At 40.3% G+C, this 25,840-nt stretch overlaps 1 protein-coding gene across 4 annotated transcripts in view; it reads right to left on the reverse strand.

Annotated features, from left to right (window-relative positions):
- Window positions 1–25,761, reverse strand: part of LOC136848036 (neurofilament light polypeptide-like) — a 102,749-nt gene extending 76,988 nt beyond the window's left edge. Inside the window, exon 1 of one of the 4 annotated variants that reach the window (XM_067120100.1) lies at window positions 25,089–25,761. The gene's annotated coding sequence lies outside the window, so the exon portion shown is untranslated. Of the gene's footprint in view, window positions 1–24,085; window positions 24,155–24,954; window positions 24,996–25,088 lie in introns of those variants that run through there. The other 3 variants (XM_067120095.1, XM_067120098.1, XM_067120097.1) reach the window with 3 other exon arrangements.
- Window positions 25,762–25,840: the final 79 nt, after the last annotated feature.

Genomic DNA, 25,840 nt, shown 5'->3' on the forward strand with positions numbered 1-25,840 from the left:
GGGTAGGGAGGCAAAGCCCCGGAGTGCAGCCGGTGAGAGCTTAATCCTACGCACACGGCTTGGGCTAAGCGCTTTCCGATTCTTGGCGCGAAACTCACATGCCAACTAAAATAACTGCTGGAAGAGTTCACGCCAAATCTCGATGCTTCTAGTTGTAACTAGAATTTTCACTAACATATACAAAACTCTGTACCAAAATAACAGTAAGATAAGGAAATCGTACCACAATAACAGTAAGATAGGAAACTTTTGGCAACAAGGAATTAAACCAAGGTTTACACTCTTCAGCTTCCAGAAAATTTGGAAGATTAAATAAAACTGGAGAGTGTACCGTAGTGTAATTCATTATTAACTGAACTCACATCGGAGGAAAAGAGTAATAGAGAGAGGAACAACGTCCTGACTTTGAGAGACAATAAAAAAAAACCCTCGCTCAGATTTTTCTTGGAAGGCGAAGTAAACTAGGTGAGGAATGAGTTTCCCACTCGAGAAACCAAATCTAGATTTTTTTCTTCCCGGACATAGGCCTATGATACTGTACACACGAAACAGAAGAGAGCAGCAAGACAATTTACAAGCTGTGAAAGTGTGGAGAAAGAAAGATTGGAATTGGCACCAATAAACAATAGAGAAACTTTGATAAGAGACCAAGTGAGAACATACAACTCCCAGGGGAGCTGTTGCAGTAGCTACGCTCCACATGCCAAGACTACCGTACTGTGGCTATTAACGGAGAAGCCCTGGGGCCGGTAAGACTACCACTGTGCTTTTGTGACCATCTTGCTTGAAACAACATATGTGCTTTAAGGGCTACGAAAAACGCTTCGTCAACTCAAGTTGTTGACGAGAGGTTACAGCGTTTTGATGAAGGCCTGAAATTTTCTTTGCAAGTATTGATAATATATTCGAACAAATATGATTATATACATACATGTTTTTAGATATTTTTTATATGAAATATTTTTTTAATTTATTTATTTTTATTTTTCTATCTAAATTTATTACGGCGTCAATAACCTACATGTCGTGACGCCAGTTTTAATAGACATAATCAATCCATTAATCAATCATCAAACAAACTTTCGAAGGTTAGAAGCGACCTGCATTTCAAACAACTCTGCGATGCGGAAAACACGAAGTCATCACCAAATGCAAGGAAGAACAACGAAAGCACAAACAGCACCTAACCTCCAACCCCTACAACCCAAATGCAACCCCTCAACTTCACCATGATCTTATTTTTTCCTGCTACTCAGACGATGAGTCACCGTGCAAAATTAATTTCCACGTCATAATCGCCGCCAATACCCATTAGCTAATCCCCCCCCTACCCCAGCTAATCTCCGCTTACACTGAAAGGGTTAACCTGGTTCATAACCCTCGGCGTGTAAATATACGAAGCCTTTTAAAACCAGTACATTCCCAGGACGCTATTAGCAAACAGAATATTTCAAGTCTATTGACACTTGCCTTTATTAGAGCGTTTATATTAAGCCTGAAGCCTGTTGACATTCAATTCGACCTACTGAAAAATGGTGCTTCTATAGAGTGGAGTGACTTTAAGGAAAGTTACAGAGAGAGAGAGAGAGAGAGAGAGAGAGAGAGAGAGAGAGAGAGAGAGAGAATTACATACATATACTCCGGATTAAGAGGTATTATGCTGACGATTAAAATCAATCTATGATGTGATATATTAAAAAGATGGAGGAAAACAATATTGGCTATATATAATGTAATGAGAGAGAGAGAGAGAGAGAGAGAGAGAGAGAATGTTACATACATATACTCCGGATTAAGAGGAATTTTGCTGACGATTAAAATCAATCTATGATGTGATATATTAAAAAGATGGAGGAAAACAAAATTGGCTATATATAATGTACTGAGAGAGAGAGAGAGAAAAAGAAAACACTACAGAAATGTTAATCACTTACACCGTCAACCTCGAGATGCTTTCAGACTCCCAACTCGATGAGACCATAAATAAAAATACCCACAAATGCCCCGGAGGAGAATGTTATTCAAAACAGCATCATCAGACTCTCAGCATCTTGCGGGATGTGTGTTTACACTTGAAGCTCGGATGCGGTCACAGGGCGCAAGGGTCGAATGAGGTCACAGCAATCTGGATCGTGTAATCTTGACTCAAAAAAGTAACCTTTGGCAGATGTAATGACTCGAACGAGCTCGTTGTTGCGTCCTAAATACCTTGTGCCCTTGCCAGGACCACCACGAGCCATGTAAAGAACAATAATGAACGAAAAGTAAAGTCTAAATAACAGCCTTTTTTGTTGTTGTTGTTGTTACGTAACGCCTCATTCTATAAATGCTTCCTGTCCAACCTCCAGCGGAGTGAGAGAAGATTAACTTTGAAAAATCAATACACGTTTTGTCTTTTATATATTTTTCCGAAAGTTACTTAACTCAAATTAGGGTGGAAAATTGCTGGATAACTGTTCATTAACAAGATATTCCGCTCCAATAAAATAAGTGTTGTTGCCATTGCTACTGACGAAGCAGATACCCAAAGAAGCCGAGGTGCAAATCTTATCTTGTCCTCCTCAGAATTAGTTAACGTCCACACCATGGAAACTGTTGATGACAAAAAAAAAAAAAAAAATCGGATGGAAGTTGATATCATGTCTTTGATATTGTCATAATCATCCCGCCTCTTCGAAGGAATCCACATGAAATAGGAGCCCAATTAGTAGTGGACTGAGTCGGAAAAAATGAAAGCTTGAGTGAGCTTTCAGAGAGGGAGAAATCTCCATTTCAGGAATAGAGCAAAAAGTAAAATCCAGATAACCTGAACTCGTAATTAATGCGTTCCATGGAAGCAGACTGTAATGGTTGTAAGGGAACTTTTTATACAATCGCCTAAATTGCAATTTTTGATGCCAACACAACGGCTTTAATGGAATGACACTGACACTGCAAATAGCTACACAGCAACCCAGATAAATAGTCAACTGTGTGGCTATTTGCAGTGTCAGTGCAAACAGCTACACACTTGACTATTTATCTGGGTTACTGTGTAGCTATTTGCAGTGTCAGTGTCATTCCAATAGCTACACAGTAACGCAGACAAATAGTCAACTGTATAAAGAAACATAACATTAACAATGCTCAGGCATGTTACTGTAAAAAAATTATTTTAACTTCTGGGTACATTATGATAACAACCCCAAAAGAAATGCAGTTGTAACTTGCAACATTGCAGAGAGAGAGAGAGAGAGAGAGAGAGAGAGAGAGAGAGAGAGAGAGAGAGAGAGCTCACCATTAAGACCCCTAAATTTCCGAGATCAGCCTCTCTCTGGCACCACCCATGGGAACAGTGGCCCTCCGTTCCCAGTACAACGTAATTTTCATTCCCGACAGCGCCGTAAACAACGTCTCACCCCCGGGGAGGGAGGATATTTCAATTCGCTCTCTCGGATTAATCCAAGTCCGACTTTTACTCAAGTAAAGGAACGTCAGAGCAACGAAGTAGAAGGAATTGCTTGTAAAGCAAGAGGAATGTGATCAGAATATATGAGGTTTTCAGTCGAGAAACATGCCAAGTGCCATTTTTAAAATATAATAAATTAAATTGAAAAATACTTTGACCCAGGATGGCGCTTGGCATGTTTCTCGACTGATAGCCTCATATCACTAGAGGTAACTCGTATTCCCGTCGCTCTCTCTCTCCAGATGAAAATGACAAAAAAGGAAAAACTTCAGCAAAATCTAACAAAACAGCGTTGGAAGACTAATAATCTTCCCACACCATTCATACAAGCTTGTGCCAAGTCTAAGATAGCAATGAATGGTTAGAAAAGTCAGTTTTCTCTCAACACAAAAAGATTCTTTTCTTTCAATTGCAAATCTTTTCTCAAAATGGCCTTGGTATGGTTTTTCTACATTTCATGACTTATAAGATAAACATTTTAGAATGGTTACCTCTAGAACTCGTTCTGATTCGCTTTTCCCAAAGGAAATAACCAGACTTTTCCCGAAGGAAATAACGCAGTATGCTGATGCAACGTCTTGGTGTCACCAACGTTAGGTGCAAAGCCACCATACACCCACCCCTTGGAACGCTCGCTGTCTCTAGGAGGAATGATTTCCTCCTACCAGCGGTTTTCCCCCTTCCCTGAACGCAGCAGCCTTTGATCGTTGTGAAATCTGCCGTAGCGCCGAGCGTGGTCGTCGCCCGAGGCAGATCAGAAACCACCTAGTCACACTACCTCATTACCATTAGTCACCAGACAGTGCAAGTCAACAATACCACTGCAAACACGAACAAGAAGATCGCCCTTTGTTCGGGAACCACTCCTCCGTGGGAACACCATAACTAGATTGAAGTGAAGTCGCTTTGATATATAATGCTAGGCAGAACGATTACGGTCCCTGGCATTTACGCTGTTCCGTTGAGATCTTTGTCAGTCGCCTCACTTCGACTCGTGTGTTTCCAGATTATCTCCGGAGAAGCGGCGTTTCGAATCATACCCAGCCGGTGAATATATCACGTATACGGATATCTCCAGGCTTCCAAATATCCTTGGTTCTATTTTCATCGTTTAAACTTGAGCGATTTATCTTGTTGGGTATAATTTGCATCTCATTAACGCTAGACATACCCAGGAAATGATGTCACCGAATTTCACCAAAACAGCTTCCCAGCAAATTTACCAAGACTTTGAAGGCCTTCATTACTGACGCCTGACACAGAAGATGTACCAGAACTAAGGGCAGCACATTCGCTTCATCCCATCCAAATGAGGACTTATTGTTCGACATCCGTGCCCCTTGGCCGGTACCCCGAGTCCCTCCCCTGCAATCGGGCTTCACAAGGGCCACTCACCTTTCTAGCAAATTCCAACAGACGGATCCAGCAGAACGACAAGCATGCAAGGAACCACACGCGAGCAAAGATGGCAGTCACAAACTTCGGGAAAAAAATTAACAAATAAGCACATGTGAATTTGGGTACATTATTCCACACACCACAATCACTCGGAACCAGCTAGAAGAAGAAGAAGAAGAAGAAGAAGAAGAAGAAGAAGAAGAAGAAGAAGAAGAACAAAGACACGGACACCGTTCACATCATATGCCGACTTCCCAGTCCAGGCAGGAACATCTATCTACTCTCTCCTGCCTTTCCAGAGACTGGCAAAAACAAAACCACCGGCAAATGACTGCTTTGGAGCTCCTAGTATATAACCTGTATCTCCTTCCCCAAAAATCACGTGTCTCCCCTTTCCCCAAACTTGACGTCTAATGATCAAATTTGTGAGAAACTGAAAATGACTCAGAACCCGACCAGGTCATGGTTTCGCAGATCGTGTTCGAAAATGAGGAGGAAAGGGGTGGGAGTCTGGTAGGCTAGTTTTTCTAGTTTATCATCGTTTTTACTTTTTTTTCTTTTTGGAGAGAGAGAGAGAGAGAGAGAGAGAGAGAGAGAGAGAGAGAGAGAGAGAGAGAGTAAAAGGTAGCAGCAAAATCCTGAAACTATATGCGGCCTAAAATTCCTTCCTCCTGCCAGTTTCTTTAAAAAGAAAAGGACAACGAAGATTCTCATGGTCGTCATATTACATGGGGTGACGAGAGAGAGAGAGAGAGAGAGAGAGAGAGAGAGAGAGAGAGAGAGAGAGAGAGAAGGGTGAACAAAGGGATCCTGGCAAGTGTCCACACGGCTGATAACCATGATATTTCGTGAAATTTCGAAACCTTGGTTAGGGCATGTTTCTGGCCTCTACTCTACAGTAAGCAAACTATATATATATATATATATATATATATATATATATATATATATATATATATATATATATATATATATATATATATATATATACACACACACACACACTATATTAGAGAGAGAGAGAGAGAGAGAGAGAGAGAGAGAGAACAGAATACCGGGAATCACATGTCACAGGTTCCAAGACAACGCGGACTACCAATCGTACCTGACCTCATCCTGAATCTTATTAAGTTATACTTGGCCCAACTTGCCAAAATTCCCCCCCCCCCCTTTTCTTTTTTGCCCTTCACATGTCAAAAAAAACCTGATCTTTGAATTAAACGACACGAGGTACAGTCATTCAGGAGACAGCTATCCCTTTTCCTAAGATCTCATTTTCATTTAAGCCTTGCATATATACGTACATATGTGTTAAAATTTAAAAAAAGAAAAAACTCTGACTACTGATTATTTTTCTAATGCTGCATTCCCTGTTAGACCAAGGCTTAAATGACAACGAGATTTTAGGAAAAGGAATGACTGTCTCCTAAGTGATTTTACCTCGTGTCGTGTACTTCAGAGATCAAGTATTTTTTTGACATGTGAAGGGGGGAGGGGGGAAGCAATTTTGGCGTGAACCCTTCGCGTCATTATTTGCTCTTTTACCAGTAGACTGTTAGTAAAAGAACATTGTAGTCGAAAGGCCTAGCAACCACTCCGTTGTCGGTTGTTTCACTTTTTGCTTCGTGGGCATTTGCTTTTAATTTATACATTCATCACGTTCCGTATCTTCGTGATTCAGTTATACATAAATATAAATACATGTATACATACACACAAACACACACACACACACACATATATATATATATATATATATATATATATATATATATATATATATATAGTATGGAGAGAGAGAGAGAGAGAGAGAGAGAGAGAGAGAGAGAGAGAGAGAGAGAGAGAGATATATTTAAACCTACAAGAGATATGACTGCTGTACCAACTTACCCTCTGCAAGAGTAAACTAAAACACGAAAAACTGCCAACGAAAAGAGCAAATAACGAAGCGAAGGAGAGAAAAATCGCGGCGTTTAAAAGTTTGAACTTCAAACCGCATCCCATTCGACCCTCCCACTCTCTCTCTCTCTCTCTCTCTCTCTCTCTCTCTCTCTCTCTCTCTCTCTCTCTCTCTCTCTCTCTCTCGGCAACTGAACTCGACAAAACTCACCTCAAAACTTTTCCAGATTTAATTAGTTGGATTCAATAGTTAACGAAACTTCCAAGGTAAAAATAATGTGGAAAAATATACAAAAAATAGACGAAATATATTCTTAGCTGAAGTCAATTCCAATCTTTTCCTGAAACGAAATTTTTGAGATATCAAAAACCCTCTATAATTTTAGTTCATGCTGATGCGAGACTGTTAGTTAACTAACATCAAATACAAAATAGATCCACGAACTTATAGAGACCGCCCAAAGGGAAATTTACTCCAGAGTGCTGACATCAACGCCATGAGGGGACGTGAAGTCCATCACACCACGAAACTCGAAAATGATGTCCCTATCAGGACCTGCCGCAGAAACGGCAACTCCCAGACAATGGCGACCCAAATGAATTAAGCTGTCGCATAAAAGAGTCAGTCCAATTATACTTTATACAATGAAATTATCACTGTGTCTGGCAATTAAATAACTCCCAGCAGGAAAAAAAGTTTCCCAATTTATACACAGACACATTAACAACAACTTCCGCTCACTCGTTTGTTTGCGGCCCAAAAAAATGACTCATATGAAGACCCGTCACAAACCGATCTGAATACAAGATTATTACAATTCCAATTCATATTCCATTATTTCGCAGATTAGATTGCTCTCCTGAATAGACCAGCTTACTCGACTCATCACACTCGGGAAATCAGTGGCCACATCCATTCACAGGTTGAGTCGATGAATCTTCCTTCCACCAAGTAAAAGCAATGGAGTTTAGAACTTTGTTTTCACACACACACACATATAAATATATACATATATTGTATACATATACATATATATAAAAATATATATATATACATATACATTTATATAATATATATATATATATATATATATATATATATATATATATATATATATATATATATATATATGTATATACACACACATATATATATATATATATATATATTTATATAATTTATATATACATTTGCGGAAAGGATGCCTGCATGACGAATTTTTTTTTTTTAATTACACTCTACCCGAAGAAAATATGATTGAAGACAGGCTTACGTAACGATATTCACAGCAGGCATGAAACGTCTGTAATAGACGAGCACCTTTAAGCCCTGGGGAAAAATCTTGGAAAATTCTCCTCAACTCGGATTCGCAGCGAGAAAAAATTTTGAACAAAAGAGAACGAAAATATTGAGATTAAGGAAAACAGATTGCTTCTTATTTAAATTAGGTTCCACTTGGTTAAAAGAGAGAGAGAGAGAGAGAGAGAGAGAGAGAGAGAGAGAGAGAGAGAGAGAAATAGCCTCTTCAAATACTGGTGTTCAATAGGCATGCCTGTGTAAGCAAGGACATTTTCCTACAGATCAAGGCTTGCAGCACTAGGTGATTTTGTACACAGATCTGTGATCTCGTAACAATTGTAGCAAAATTGTTTCAGTTCCCGGCTCAAGGGAGTGCCTCCTGTTGAAGTAACGTCGAGCGAGGAATGCCAACAGTTTCCCTACTTTCGACATCGTCATGAAAACGCCGGAGGTGTTCCCAGGAGGCGTCGCATTCAAGTCGTTATGCGCTCAAGAAAAGCTACAATGAAACACCGCTGAATAGCAAGCGCAGGTCCATGGAACAACATCCATCTGCAGTATTCAAGCTTCCTTTTATAGATGGCCAACAGGAAAATATTCATTACGGTGATACTTCGCAGTGGCATGCAGTTATGAGAGAGAGAGAGAGAGAGAGAGAGAGAGAGAGAGTGGGTGTCTCTGGGAATATTGGCATACATGGCCACTATAAATTCATTCTCAACTAATCATAGGACCTCATTTCCCTAGGATTTAAAGAAGAGAGATTTGCGAATGAATTCACTTTCCTAAGGGCCCCTGGCTAACAAGACCTCTCTCTAAGATCAGTCGCAATACTCGCTTGCAATTAACCGAGATACTCGGTGCACTCAACACCCAACCTCCCAAACCAGAGATGGAATATTAATTCGAAATGAAAACCACCCTCTCCCCCACAAGCCCCTCTCTCACCCACTATAGTTACTAACCCCCCACCCCCTCTTTGTAGTAATTCACCAGACACCAGAGTCAACCTAGCAACATTGATGCAACAGAGGAAGTACGGCACCTGTTGCAGATGTGCAGTGTGTATGCTATCGCGTGGAGGTGTTTCATAAAGGCCCGTGCAAACACCGTCAGTTGACTGGACAAAAGCTGGACCAAAGTGCCAACTTAACCACAAATGAACGGAAAGGGCGGCGCCTTGCAGAGTGACCCCGCCCTGCCATTATAACTGACAACGCCCTAACATTCTCTTCTATGGCGACAGTAACACCGTTGCATTTCCATGAAACCAACTCAGGACCACCTGAGGTGTAATTAGTCAAAGACACACACACACACACACGCATATATATATATATACATACATATATTCTGTGTATATATAAAGATAAAATCCACGAAGGAAAGGGAAACACTAGAGTGCTGCGAGGTCTTTAGACTCTTTCGTTCTTTACTTAGCAGACTAAAGAGTCGAAGGGCCTCGCAGCACTCCAGTGTTTTCCTTTCCTTCGTGGATTTTATCTTTGTTTCTATATATTCATCACGTTCCATATTTTCGTGATTCAGTTATACATACTGTATATATATATATATATATATATATATATATATATATATATATATATATATATATATATATATATATATATATATATATACAATGTGTAAATTGTTTAAACATTAAGAAAGTTACATTTTTATGTCACCGACATCAGAGAAGAGTTGCTAACACAGGCGCTGTTGTCTAGAAATGTTGAAGATGAAAAGAAATAAATAAATGCCATTTGGCTTCCCATTCACTACGTCTCGTTAGTTCCTTTACCATAATGCCAGTTAAAACAAATACCAGGACACTAGCCTCAGGTGACAATTCTCTTAGAAATAACAGCTTTCCAATTACGGTGAGTCTAATTTGGTTATGATTCTGATCACGTTTGTATAATCAGCTGGAGCAGCTTTGTGTGCGTGGACCAAGGGTAGGTTTTCATTGTGTGCATAGTGGGGCTTCTGATCTAATCTGTTTGTGGCCGCAAACCACCAGTTGCGTTGCATTTTCCACCTGTTGTAGGCCAGGGGCCCTCCTGTGAATTCCACGTGATTTTTGGCATTCACCTGCGAGATGACAGGCGGCTCTGATGGCGACTGTTGAGGCCATTACTATCACTTCTTGAGGAAGGCTGATTCATTCGGTTTTCCTGGCGTTTCGTGTGACTGACACGGTGGACACCCTTCCCTCAGCAGACCACTGCAGTCAAGACCTACGTGACTACGAAAATTAGGGTGTGGTATTTAGCTGTGTTGAGTCAGACGACGTTCTTCCCCGGGGGATACCTTCCGTCTGGCGCCACCACTCGATGTTCACTGATACCAAGTTTGAGTTTTCGAAAATCAATCAATTGTTTTGTTTCTTTATGCCAGTCTTGTTTAGGGAACAAAATATTGTTAACCGAGTTAGATGTCTTCAGAGGGATTCTGAAACTCTTTGCAATTATGATACAAAAGTCCTAATGCAGTTTTATACGAGGTCGAAGTGCTTACAACATTCACTCTTCCTTGCGCAACCACCATCCACACAACAAAGGAGCATATGACGCCAGCAAGCCATTTCGATCGTGAAAGAATGAAAGGAAAATGCTAACAAAAGGTACGACAGATTGATCCCAAAATACTTTTCCCACTGCTTGGAAAGACCAGGTAAATGCAACCCCAGTTTATCGCTTTCCTTTCATGTTAATTACTGAGGTCTAAGTACATTTACTCGCTTTGTCGTTACAATGTTCGCCTTGAATAATAATTCTTTAATCGCTAGGACATTAAACACACGAGCAAGTATTTAAAAGCCACGTAATTTTAAAACAGAAAAGTTGAAGACGCAAACAAACCTTGTGTGGTTATATCATCGAGAGCTCATCTGCCTCAAACTTTGGGCCCCACCCAAAAGTATTCCAGGCATCCTCAAGGTTATGATAATATAGTGTGTATTTTTGTCTGCGGTGAGGGGAAGGGAGGGAACGGGGACATTGATCTTTTATGCATCAGACAAAACAACTTCAAATTCAACACAATTCACTTTCTAAAAATAAAACGACTAGGAAGGAAGAGTGATGTCCTTCTAATCTCCGTGAAAACAGGTCGGCAGAAAAAGCGAAACTTTCAGGGAAAAGAAGAGGAATCCGCTTGACTGAAGTCTTGAAGGGGAGGGAAAGGGACACAAATGTGGAGAGAGGGGGAGGGGGGAGTTGTGGAGGGTGGACACAACGGAAACCTGAGAACGGGTGGAGACAGGAAGGAAGATCAGAGATGGGAGGAGAAAGAATAAAGAAGAGCCGTTACAGCACCACACCCATCCACCTCGGAAGTTCCCCCCCCCCCTACTATTACTAATGTTGTCGCTGCTATTGCTACCAGCATTACCGACCCCACCCCCTCCTCATCCAGCCCCTCCCAACGGCCAGTCTACGTGTACCAGGCTACCGGTGTAATGCGTCTCTTAGCTGTAAGCTACACCTGCATTTGTTCCATATATCTGTTCAATAAAACCAATTCCTAAAGAGAACCCCGTGTTAGTCTTTCATGCGTGTCAAGTAATTTTCAGATTTCAATTATTAAATCTCTTAATGATTAAAGCACTATCTTACACAGACAAGTACGGCTATATACTATAAAAACCATACTTTCCCCGCCAACTTTTAAAACATTAGATGTCTTTCAATCGTTTAAACTTACAAACGCTCACAACTGCCTCCTTCAACACTTTCTTATTTATTGCCGTTAACGAGCACACCTTCACATGGATCAAGCCAAAGCTACCATTATGTTACATTGCAAGTTTTGACTGAATAAACATTTCGCAATTACTCGAGGACTCTGTTCGACTCGATTCGACGACAGAGTAACTCCTGTGGGAACCTTCCCCTACCTTTTCAGAAATTCATAAAATCACCAAGATGTCAAGTTCGTATAAAAACGGCTACATCCATTTCAGTCTAGAGACTATCTCCTGCTTCCTAAGTTAAAAGGCCATACCTTTCTGAAGCTTGTCCAAATTCATTATTGTAGCACCTTTTATCGCTTTCATTTCTAGCTTTCAAGATATCCTGTCTATATGTTTGTCGATATAACTTTTTTTTTCATCGATCTCAAGCCCCAAAAAAGATCAAATTTGAATAAACTCTAATATTTCAGGGTCCCTCTAGTACTACTGTTAAGGAGTGAGTATTGTGCAGTGGTTACAGATTAAAGAAAATTTTGATTAAATATGAGGTAAATGTTGTATGATGAACATTTGTAAAATAAAAATAAAAAGAAAAGGCAAATTCAAGATAGGCTTAAAGTGTACTGTACTGTAAACAATCTGAGGTACATTGTTACGGGAGGTTTCATATAATATTGTAATTGGGGACTATGTATATTGAACATTTTTAAATAAAAGATAAAAAAAGTACTGCTCTTTTGTATTAAGTACTTTAACCTTTTTCCGAATAGATTTTTTTCCAGGGCAGTTAATTTCGAAGGCTTTCACACTATATATTTCCACCAAATTAGTGCCGTCAGTGCACCTCACGGGGAGCACTGTGGGTATTACTAAAGGTTCTTTGCAGCGTCCCTTCGGCCCCTAGCTACAACCCCTTTCATTCCTTTTACTGTACCTCCAATCATATCAACTTTCTTCCATTTTGCTATCAACCCTCTCCTAACAATTATTTCACGGTGCAACCTTGCAGCAACCTTAGCATCATTAAAATTATGGTGTTTCTAAATTTTTGCTTAAAACCGTACCTTTAATGTGTCAATCTCATCTAAATGTCATTCATTCAGTTAAGTAATTATTTGAAACGTATGTTTGAACATGGTATAAAGTAATAAATTGCACATGAATCACTGAATTATACCACATGCTACTCCTTAGCAATTATGTTCCTTGTCAGAAACGTGAAAAAATTTATATCTTTATAGCAATAATTCAAATTACTTTCTTTAAAGTACAGTTTATATAAATAATGGATATTTTGTGATATTTAAGACAATTCTTGTGGTGTAACCTTTTAATGTGTAATCTCTACTTAATATATTGTAACCAAGTTATGCAGTTATCTGTAATCGTTTATATTTTGTAATACTACTTGAGTACCGTATCAGCCCTGATGAATGACTTTTGTCTAGTGGTCCACAGGGTGGGAAAGATGTGCATAATATTAATATCACAGCCAATGCCATTCATTACAGAGGACTTTCCCCTATACACATACCGCGTCCGGGTTGTCTGTTGTGCTGTACTTCCAAGTTTTTTGCACAATAAAGTGTTTCTCTGGCTAACCAAAAACAAAATTGAGCAGTGTAGAGTGGAAGTCAAAATGGAGAGGTGGTCCAAGATAAAAAGGGGAGGGGGAGGTAGGGGATAAGGGGGATCGATAAGGGGAATCGGGATGTGGACCCCGGGGAGGTTGAGAACACCCATTTAACTTCGTTGACTCTAGTTGGGAATTTTTCTCTAAATTGATAAAAGTTCACCTCGAAGTTCCAAATCCCTTTGGGAAAGGACAAAACCATGTGGGACAGAAGAGGAAGAAGAAGAGTGGGGAAAGAGGAGGAATGATAACAGCGGGGGATACAAAGGCCAAAAAAGGGAAAGAAATGATACGACTGATTTCAAGCTGACCAAAAATCTTTTCGACTCGTAATTTAAAACCGTAATTCTGATTTCAGAAGTGATCTAGTTTTCCTTTGACTTACATTCTTTCGAAAATGACATGCTCATGGAACAGCAAAAAACATTTCAAAGATGAGTTAACGAAAACATGACGTGAAATGCTTGAAGGGATCAAGTCAAGACTGCAGTGGAGACATCTGGTGGCTCAATGCTTGAGAAGAAAAACTGTGGACTTTATTAGGAAAAGGAATTTTCTAGATTTTAATACTCTGGAATGCCTGTGTGGTGGGGGACTAGTTGCAAATCTGAAGAGAACTGGGAATATAATGTGATAACAAAAAGCTGGCATGGCTGAAGTAATAGTGAAGTGTGAATTCAGGTGGTTGGGTCCTGAGGAGAGAATGGAAGAAGATGCTTATATAAACTGTGCACCCGAGAAGTTTCGTGACCGAAGACTGGAGGGAGAATATGAAAATGTTAGAATAATGACAGCAAATAGGTCTTCTCAATTTGATTGTGCTGCATTTGATATAAGAATGGGGTGAGGTGCAAAGTATAAATGAGTAGGTCGATGTTCTGCTGAGGAGGAGGAGGAGGCCTCTGTCAGCCTGCTGGGGAGCAGAAGTCAAATGTAAAAGTATCAATAAATTTATATTTATTATATATAAAATAAAGCTAATTCCGCCCAAAAACTAAAATTCTCAAACGCCTCAAGTGTAAAAAGAACTCCACCTTCCACTGTAATAAATCAACACATTACACCTTAGTTAAAACATACATGAGTATCGTTCACGACCAGTAAAATGGTATACAAGTGAAATACATCAATGCCTCGACTAGCTGAACATCACTAATCAACGGCACTGCTTCAGAATGACAATAGTTATCGCTCCTTTGCTGCATGGCGGTCTGGGTTTGGGCAGAACGCTCTAACACAAACTGACGGGCCGCGTCCAATATGCCATAACCATTTGCATGGAAAAGTATAGGCCTATGTGCAGCTTTTAAAGAGGAGGGGAACTCAGAAGCACGCCACGCACAACGAGCACAGCAGCACTCTCTTCCCATCCTTCAAAGAGACAGAGATGGAAAAGCTTAAAAGGTGTCCCTTCGTCCCTTTCGAGAAAGCTCTCTGGCGAACATCACTTGATAAGAGAAGAAAGTGGCACAGCGCCGACAGAGAAATAGCGTGAAGTCGTCACCCCCACCCCAAATCCCCCCAACCCTCCTCGTCTGAAAGCTTGCGGCGTTAAAGGTGAACACTCGCCTCTCTCAGTGTGGGGGAGGAAGCTAAAAAATGCAAAATGCTCACATACATACATACACACACATTCACATACCCACCATCCCATGCTACTCAGCCCATTCTCTGATAGCAGCCTCTCTCTCTCTCTCTCTCTCTCTCTCTCTCTCTCTCTCTCTCTCTCTCTCTCTCTCTCTCCTGTGAGGGTCAAAAGCCACCCATCATAACGGCTGAACTAATATACGCTTTCCTTCCAAAACCTCTTCATTTGTGTCTCTTCACCTATGTATTCATAATTTTTATTCATTCTTCAATTTTTTTTCACAAAATTCCAAGTCGAGACACATCAGAATGTTTCATTCGCCATCAAAATAAATGCTTAAAATGAATGAAAGTACACAGACATCCAAGTAAAACAAACCAAATAACAGTGAGAGAGAGAGAGAGAGAGAGAGAGAGAGAGAGAGTAATGCTTTCGAGTTGGTATATGCCAAAATCAAGTTCCCATAAGACTTCAGGTCTAGATATCCAGATTAAAAGACGTCATACGAAACCGGTTTCCTTTTTCTACATTGAAATGAAGCATCAGAGAGAAGCCACAGAAGATGAATAATGACCAGCACAGCAACTGGGAAAAGAAACAGAAAACCATTATCACCAAAAAATTATCACTATTTTCGTCATCACAATGAAAGAGCAATATCATTGTCAATCGGTCCTTTTAGGTTTCCTCGGAATAAATGAAAGTTGTTTCTGAAAAGTTCTCGAAAGAGGTCATATATAAACAATGGACGAGTTTACAGGAGACATCAGAGTGGCCTTTCGACTCCGAAATATAAAAAAAGAAAAAGTCAAAAGGCTGCTTGTTGATGCAACCTTGAAAGTCTTTCTGAGAGCTCATGCCACTTCAAAACACAGACGCGGCGACATTTTGATGGGAGACCCCCACCATCCCCCGAGTCATAAATACCAAGAGTTAAATTATCAAACAGAGGTTACCACGAGTGGGACGACTCTGCATGAAACAAAGACCCCCATTATTCAGTAAGTTTAGCAACACAGCAGAAATTGGGCCCGAACAACATGGGAAAGGGTTGCTAGCAACAAGAACAAGAAGGGGTCAACTGGCTCTCATGTTCTTGACCTTTAACAAATAAACAGAGAGCGAGAAGGATAGTCTGCACTTTATGATACAGTTATTGCAGACAATCTTACGTAATCACGGTCTGTACACGTCTGTGATATTTGCACGTTGCGTCTTGCCTATATAGTTTGAATACGAATATAGTTCGCAGAGAAGTATACACTGAAGGTGCACAATAATTGATGCACTTTTCAAATATGCACATACTATATGATAGAAATTCATTTCTCGCTATAATGCGGTTCGGACTCCACAATAAACTGTAGGTCCCGTTGCTACGTAACCAATTGGTTCTTAGCCACGTAACAAGTCTAATCCTTCGGGCCAGCCCTAAGAGAGCTGTTAATCAGCTCAGTGGTCTGGTAAAACTAAGGTATACTTATACAGTGCCTTCCACGGTTAACAGAAATCTACGAGAAATGAGGCTGAGTCCTAAATTGGCTTGATGTGATCTTGCTGGAGAAAATACGCTATTTCCTGAACAGGGGGAATCCCCATCCTCCCCAAGAAGAATTATAAATCCCTGCATCCACTCCCACAGAAAATATGGAAAAAAGGGCCGGCGGTATTCAAGAGAATAAACGCCTGGGAGGCGAACATCGTTTCGGGCACTGGGATTTTCCAAATTGCCACCCTAACCACTGCCCTTACCCACGTGGTCTTCCTGCCAACTGCCCCTCAGCAGAGAGAGAGAGAGAGAGAGAGAGAGAGAGAGAGAGAGAGAGAGAGAGAGAGACCTGTAATACAAGCCATCTGTCACCAAATGAGTTAACATATCAACCCTCGAATGAATATCTAACCATTCCTTACCTAAACTTCCATCCTGATAGTGAACCGGACCACAGGGACAAGAAATTAATGAAATGTTTTTATCCCGTGACGTTAGAAGGACTCGGTCTTCTAGCTCTCAGCAAGTCATTTTGGGGGAAACTGTTAGCCCCATGCTTTTAATCCTGGTTGACCCGTTTATTAGGCGACAGAGTCGTCTAACAATCAGGCACATCATTCACTGTTAGTTCAACAGAGGGGCAATGAGTTTTTCACGGAGCGTCCCCGACTGCCCTTCCTCGACCAAGCTGACTCTGCAACCTCTTCCTAGTTAGGGAACAAAACTACGGAACACGCCACGAAAACGAAGTGCGTACTGGGTTATCGCACGCAAGGTCTAGAGAATACAAGGTCTTCTCACGCGCAGGATTAACGCGGGTAAGGAGATGGGAGTTAAGAAACGTGACGTCACGCGGTCTACTTGCTTTCTCCTCTGCCCAAGGTCTGTACAAATAGGAAAACTTTTCTCCTGTTTTCTCGTTGACTCTTTTTAATATTAAAAATTATGATTCATTCTTTTAGGGAAACAAAGCCCATGTTGACCATATTCATTTCTTCCAAATAATTACAACTGGAACTTAAAAACGAAAAAACATTTTTCACTCTAATATACAACTCACACTCAAATACACATATACGAGTACATGTATACATAAGGTTAACAATTATACAATTATGTGACCAACTTTTTCGTTATGTTTACAATGATAACAAATAAATATCTTTTCCATCGATTTTAAATGCTTCAAAAATTCGGGTCGAGGTTTCATTAGCTTCTCATTTGTTCTACTTATAGTACCGATCCTTGTGCCATCCCCTTCGGTTCTTTAGTTCCTAAAAAGTCGTACTCGGGAAAAATTACGGGCTACAAAACCACCCACATATTGCATGCCTCCTTCTTCAGTTTTGTCTTCTTTGTCACCCTGCAATTCCTCCATCGGCAAACGAAACAATATTGCCGATAAGCTTAACGCTTTCTGAAGAAATGTTTCTTCAGTCTCGTAAGAAGTGCTTTCTTTAGTTATCAAGTTAGAAAATGAGACCTCAGTCATATTATCGCTAATGCAATTTTCAACATTGTATTTTGCGCCTCATAGAGTTCTCTCTTTTCCCAGGAGATGGGCTCAAACTCGGCGCTTAAATTCAACAGGTGATGGGTGCTGATGACATGCACCCATTTACCGTATACAGCCAAAAAGTGTTCCAGTCCATCTCGATTCAACCTATGAATCAAGATGTATGATATTGCAAAATTTCACCTAACATCCCTGGCAAGTTCGTTAGAGATTTGCAAGGTATCACGAGGCCTTTTTGGAAAGGGTAAAGTGCTTTTCCTCCCAGACTTTTCATTGTTCTGGATAGGTGTATCATGTCTTGCAATGTTTTGTTTTGGTTTCTAAGATTAGCCCATAAACATTCCATGTTGTTTTGGTTTCTAAGATTAGCCTGTAAACATTCTGTGAAGACTTTCTATCGAAAGGCACTCCAGAACTGAATAAATCAAACCACTTATCAACAAGGCAAATGAACTGGATTGCACTCTCCCAGTGCCTATCCACAATCAGGATTTTTTTTCTCCGAAGTGTTTGAGATTTTTTGAGTCGCAGAGTAACTGTAACGCTAATTTCACTGTCGTACCCTCCATACCCGTAACACTTAAATGCTTTTCAAAATAGTTTTCGAGTTATCATTAGATCACCTTTACTTTTCTTAATTAGTTACCTGACTCAATGTAAGCAGTCCTAAAGTCCGATAACCTAGATCCATGGTCTGAGAAAGTGAAGTGTTTGTGATGAGTTTTATCAAGTGGGGGGCATCGGCAAATACATGTATTTCCCTGCAATAATCCGCAGGATTAACAATGTTGGATTAGCCTAGTTACGCCATTGCCTACTGAATTCCATAACCTTATATTTGTTGCCCCAAGTCATGAACCATACCAACTATAGGAAATCCAGCTCTCGCTATCTTAATGATGAATTCAAATAGGAGAATTTTAGTTATATCGGTGTCGAAATTACAATGAATAAGCGGTTTCAAGGTCTGACCTTACACATTGCACTTTTTGAGCTAGGTTCATATAAAGCATCTGTGCTTTTATCATAACTCCATATTTTTGCGACACTACACTTTTCGTCCATAGGAAATCTATGATGAATTAGATACCTATTTTTTTCATATTTTCAAAGTACCCGTTTACTGCACGAGATTTGGCTCATATCACTTAAACTGTCTAAATTGCAGCTAGAAAAAAAAATATAAGGCCGCTATTACGGACAATATCAATACCAAATCTGTGAAAGCAAGGCCTAGTGTTTGTAAACGAACTGATCAGTCAGAGATTACTAAGGACCGTGAGTAGACCGCTTGACGTAACAACCTCTACCTGCGCATTAGATCCCAATTTTGGGTCAGCCGTGAGAAGACCTTGTATTCTCTAGACCTTGATCGCACGTATCCCTGTAAGTGTTACCGGCATAATTTTCAGCCACTGGGCTTGAGACTTGTTATATTTTACATTTCATGGAAGTGTTCGCAAACCATAAATCATAACTTTCTAAGACTTTCTTATATTATCTATATATAAAATGATTTGCCTTCCTTCAGATTCACGATGGGAAAATGACATAAAACAGCCTGAATGTGAAGTGACGATAAGGAGGTAAGAACTGTAACTGATAACTGATACTATTGAAACGCATAAACTTTCAGGTTGACACCGTGGCAAAAAGACTATAAAAGTTTCTTTAAGAAAAGCACGCACACACAGACATCTTCCTATAGAGAGGGGTAGATACTGATTAAAACATAGGCAGATAAGTATTACATAAAGTTTAACACGATGCAAAAGCATGTGGAGTCTAAAGGTAGGAACATCACACGTAAAATGGAGAGAACATGGCTGCACGGTGGCGCAAGAACAAGCCTGTGTGGGAGAACAGTCTGAGGCAGTGGCGGCAAACGCGGACGCCGCAGGAGGGGAGGAGAATACGAGAAGTAGGCGAAGGGGGGAGAATTAACCGAGAGATTGTGAGAGAGAAGAGACAAACTACAGTGATGTAGCCGCCAAGAGCATGAGAGCGAAGCACGTACAAATGCGATAAATGGACGCATGAAATTTGCTGCCTGAAACCCAGTACGAGGGCGGTGACACCTTCACGTAATTTCAAAGCTAACATCTCGAAGGCTTGCTTTTAAACTAAGTCCAATTACAAGGTCAGGATGAATTAGGCCGCAGACAACAAGGTGACCTGGCTAGGATTAAAAAGGGGGAACAAACACAAAAGATACCATTACGAGTAAGAAGGTAAGTAAGAGAGTAAACAGACAAGTTACGTTCACTCCCTCCCCCCCCCACACCTCTCTCTCTCTCTCTCTCTCTCTCTCTCTCTCTCTCTCTCTCTCTCTCTCTCTCACAGAAACGCAGGCGTTACTTTGACTCCACCGAGATGGTGGAAGGCTGGGGGTTGGCGGGAGGAAGCAGAGCCGACAAGATTAACTGCCAGTCGAAATGATATTGATGTTTTAACAGGTGTCGAACGCATGTTCCAGGGGAGATGAGGCACTATGCGCATATGCACCCGAAACTGATAACAGGGACCCTTACCCAATTGCAGGGCTTCATACACCATGCATGAAAAATGTATTAGTCAGCAAATCACTCATATAGGGGACCGAGCAATCACTCGAACTCGGCGTTTTATAATTCATGACGTAATTTAATGTTGAGAGAGAGAGAGAGAGAGAGAGAGAGAGAGAGAGAGAGAGAGAGAGAGTTTCCAGTAGTCACCACCGCCAAGTCAAAGAGGAAAGTGACCTCTCCTGTCGACTCTAGTGATGGAAATTTAAGCTAAAATTGAAAACTATAGGGAAAACACGAACAGTTGTAAAAAGCCTATAGTTTCAATAGCATATATGCTAAATCTTCACTACGCAATAAAAGAAATCTAATTCCAAATAAAAGAGAAAGCGTAATTTGTGGCAGGAAAAATAAAATGCAGAGGAAGAGACGAGTAGACAGACTGACGGTCAGTCAGTCAGGCAGTGGAGGGAGAGAAGGGGAAATGGCTTGGTGCACAACATGGCTGGTATTTCCTGTGACTGGGAACGCGATGACTAATACAAGGATCGATTGAGTAGAGGATAAATGACCAGATATGCGGGCAATAGATTACTGGAGTGGTTATGGAGGGCATTTAATTAATGCCATCTGCGTCTGAGCCATATTTAACACCACATCTAAAAAAAAATAGACTGATAACCAAATTAAAACGCTGTAGGTTTGCGAATTTATGGAATGGTTAAACAATCACATAATCTTAGATTTGCATATGCTAACAGTATTAAACTGACTTTCTAAATGTGCTTTAGAGAGAATTACATCATGAAAAGTGACAGTTTTCTGTAATGTGACTGGGGTAACTTAACTAAAGTTGCCACCCCTTTTACAACACATCGTGTCACTGAATTTGTATAGAGATGGGAGTGAATAGCACGGCCTGGTACAGAATCGTTACAGCTGTCTCTATTAACCAGCGCGGAGAGATTATACATATATATTGCACTTGTAGTCTTATTTTATGATGAAGAGCTTTGCCAATAACACGAAAAGCCTTGGAGTACAAAATATTAATCATGAGTTACTCCAAGCATTTAGCTCATTCCCACAACTTCCCACATACAAAGGGGTTCGTTGATTGACAAGCTGCAACTTCGTGCATACTAATGCCTCACCCAACAAGATACCTGAGGCGTGGACTTGTGTAACGCCTTACACCGCAGAACCTAACGTCGCAGTTGAATTTACAGCACATAATAAGCTGGAGGCAAAGCTTGTTTTATACCATATTAAAAATATCCTAGATTTCACACAAGTACCATATGATTATAGTAACTGTCGTCCTACTCTACAGCTGAAAGCGATACAATCACAAGTGAAACCTGTGTTCGTAGTTTTCATATAGGCCTAACTTTGTAATCAGACGTTTTCGTAGATTCATGCGTTCTCATTCAAAACATGAATTACTGGATTATCGTTTGCATAAGTTGGTCGAAGAGCCGACGGAAGCAATGTTTAAAAGAAACGCAGTTATATAAACAAAATAAAGTATAAGACTGGCCAGGACACCACATACTGTTCACAATCTCCTGTCTGCAAGTGTCTGAAACCGCAACGTCCTGTAACATTTCTCATAATCAACGACATTTAAGAGGACCGTCTTCTTAAACACACACCGTTTAACTCCTCCACTTACATGCATCATCCACCACAAAAAAAAAAAAAAAAAAACGCTAGATTGGGACACTGTTTCGAGGTGCCAGGTTAAATGTGCATGAATTACAATAACGGTCAAATTACGGTGACTCGGCTTTCGGCTGAGGCGTTCTCGCTCTTCTACTATTAAATGTTCCTCGAAAACAGCCTGATGAGGGATCTTCCTTAGGTTGCAAAACGTTAGGGAGCTTCAATTGTTTCAGCGTTGAATTTCTAGGAAGCCATCCATTCAGTTCTTAGGAAAGGAGGGGCGTATCCTGATACTTTAAGTTTTCGTTTTTGATAATTCACACGGATTTCTAAGAATGGCCTCGAAACACAAAAATGAGATGTTTTCGAGGATGGAATATCGGATAAGTGTGCAATTACTATGGGCCAAAGAACGCCTCTGCACTAGTGACTGGTACCCATCACCGCAGCTGGCGACAACAGCAACTGGTTGGCTGTGGCTTCTTTATAGCAACAGGAAGAAAAACGACACTTAATAGCCGACATACGGATAACTTAGCGGCTAGGTAACCGTTCGAGAAGATTCTACAATGCGGTCGAAGTCACGTATATTCCGGACATTCAACCCTGACTCACAGGGAGAAACAAAAAACTATAGGCTACACTTTTAAAGATATAAATTTGGCTATCACCATAAGGTGCAATTTGTAGGAATTCTATGAAACGACCGCAGTTCAAATGTACCTAGATATGAGTCTTTCTCATGCAATTAGCACCTACAGTATTCAAATCACTGAAGCAGGGGAAAATGTTAAACAGGAGATATTCCTATTAGCGTCAGAACTTTCTAGATATTGATGGATACATGCTGAACTCGAAAGAGAAATCCTGGATCTTTCTGAAATCTGGCAAACGAAGCCTACTCTCTTGTAGACCTGCGATCTGTTCAGGGACTCTACCTTCCAATAGATTCACAAAGTGAATGTTAAAACATCTGATTAAAAACTGCTGCCCACTCCGTCTGAGATGTTACTCTGAGCATTTTTCTACACAAAACGGTTGAAAGCAAGGCGTACGTAATACTGTACTGGAAAGTTAAAGCATTGCTGGTAACCAGAGAATATGAAGCATGTAGCTGAACACAGTTATTGTTATAAAAATAGCATTATGCCTCAGTAGTGAGAATAAATGCGTTGCTAGTAGCTTGGGCTCTGCAGCTCTGAACCCAGTGAAGTTACATGGCCTATTTCACAAGGAGTCTAATTAATGACGAATAAATCCCCTGGGGCAGAGTCCCCCATCCTAACTGATTTTCATAACTTATCAAAACGCTAGAGCTGAATACAAAAAGGTGTACAGTAGTCTCAACTGCATCGCGATACATACAAAACTGAAATGTGTAAAGATCTTTTGCAGAAAAATACACACAAAGCTTTAATACAAGTACGAGCATATACAAATACAAACTGATGGAACAAAGAAGTAACGAAAGTTCTAGCAAAAGGACTTTTAAGTACACAGTACCTAGATTGTTCAATATATTGATCTAAGATATAAAAATGTGGAAACTTAATACCCAAATGAAGGCAAAGGTAAGGGTCTTCCCGACTCAAAATGATGAAGAATTTAAAGAAAAATTAAAAATAAACCATGTTGGGTCCATTTTTCTTTATTGCCACGTAACTAGCTGGAAGGTTTGATTTGATAAAAAAAAAAAAACCTAGTTTGTCTGTCGTGGTGCTGGAACCGTTTGATTATTCGGAGTAAGCAGGGGTAATGGTGATCTGGCCAGTTGTAGTAATAATAATGAAGACACTGTGCACAGTATCTGATGAGAGAAACTAAATCCACTATAGGTCTGTTTTGCTTACTGGAGAACTTACACCCTGGCAGCAAGTAAAAAAAAAAAGAAAGATTATACAACGAAAAGATCAGTTGGGACTAACGATCCACCTGAGGTACACCTTACTAGTCTAGACACTATGTGGTTGCCAAAAGCACGCAGCAGCCACTCTTCTCTGACTACACGAAAATATCGACGATGGTTCCCCTGGGTAGCCAGGTTTCTTAAAACTTTTCTAGTTTGTTCCTCGTGCAATCAACTGGGTGTCTATGGCACTCAAAACTTACAATGTCTTATAACCTGCAAAGATTTTCATTACAAAAAAAAAAAAATAAGTTTCGAATTACAATGATAACAATAAAATATAATCATTATAAAGTCCATGCAGTCTACAAGGCACAGTCTAGTCTAGCCTACCTGCAAGGCTACAGGTGCGCGAAGAAGGGAGTTGGCAGAGGCTTTTCTTTCCCCAGCCACAGGTGACAAAGAAAATGACATACGGACACTTTAGATTACTGCAACTTTCATAACCTTATGTTACTGGTGTCAGCATTGCTAAACACATGACAGGAAACTTTTGTCTCCTATTTATTCAGTATCTTTCTACTTACATACAATAAAAAAGATAAAAAAGGACAATCCTCTCCGCAGTTTTGAAAAATGTTGACGTGAATGCTCAACGGTATTAACTTGCATTCCTAATGTGTAGGAGACTATGGGGTTACTCCCAGTCCTATATGGGCGTTAATTTTTCACTAAACAGACTCGAACGTACAGAGGAGGAGGAGGAGGAGGAGGATGAGAACCAGGAATTTAAAACGAATGATTTCCACACTGCCCTTAGCAAACACATCCAGTGATATTAGGCTTGGTGTACACCGTGAATGAAGGCAAAACCAATCAGTGCAGGACATTTTTCCTTAATAAAGAATTTTCAGTTGCAAACGTCAAGGCCAATCGGGAAAATGAAATGATGCCGGTAGTCTAGTAGTTACCTCCAATGGAAATGTGACACAGCATAAACCCGAGTCAAACTGAAGGTAAGGAAATTCGCTTTACGCCAGCACTCCAATTCCATTTTCAGCTTTAATTAGTTAACAAAATCAATAATCAAATTAAATTAATTTACCTTGGTTAGAAGAGCGGAAGGCGGAAACACTTCGTCGTTTTTTCCACGAGTCAAACGCTACGACTGATGCCGCTCCAAGTTGAAGTTGCCGCCTGCACCTCGGTCACCAGCTGAAGCACCGCCCACTCGGTCATGTTTTAGCCCCGCCCATATCCTTGAGATGCCAGTTTCTAGTATGGAACTGGTTAATTTAAACGATTCCCTAAACATATGTCGCTGTTACTGAATTAACATTTTTGCAAATTAATGTCTCTATGATTCGTGGTAACTAAGAATTGGCAACTCAATCCCCCGGAAGCGTTCAGATTATTCGCGCAACTGGCTACGTAACGTAAATTTTCATTTCGATGCGAGGCAAATACCTTCTTTTTGGTAATGGATTCTGGACAAGAATTTTTTGCTTGTTTTATCTGGCGGCTACACTCTCAAGTTCCTACAGCGTCTACCTTTCGTTGCAACTTCAAATCAATAACTGATGAAAGCGGTTACGCTTATTTAATTATAGTTTGGACGAATATCAAACCCGGAGGCCGAAAGTGGAATCATTCAGTCGACAGGCCCCGGGTTGGAGTGAATAATATAAATTCAATTTTCTATCATAATCAGCCATAGAATCAAGTCCTACAAACCACTGACGGATGAATTTAGGTAGAGTGTGTGCACAGCTTCATGTAAACTGAGGAAAATCAATTTCCTCTCCCTGCCCCAACATTATCAGAAGCATGGGAAAGACAGCGTGCATTTGTTCGGTA

This window comes from Macrobrachium rosenbergii, chromosome 18 (genome assembly GCF_040412425.1).
Source record: "Macrobrachium rosenbergii isolate ZJJX-2024 chromosome 18, ASM4041242v1, whole genome shotgun sequence".
Classification (NCBI taxonomy): domain Eukaryota; kingdom Metazoa; phylum Arthropoda; class Malacostraca; order Decapoda; family Palaemonidae; genus Macrobrachium; species Macrobrachium rosenbergii.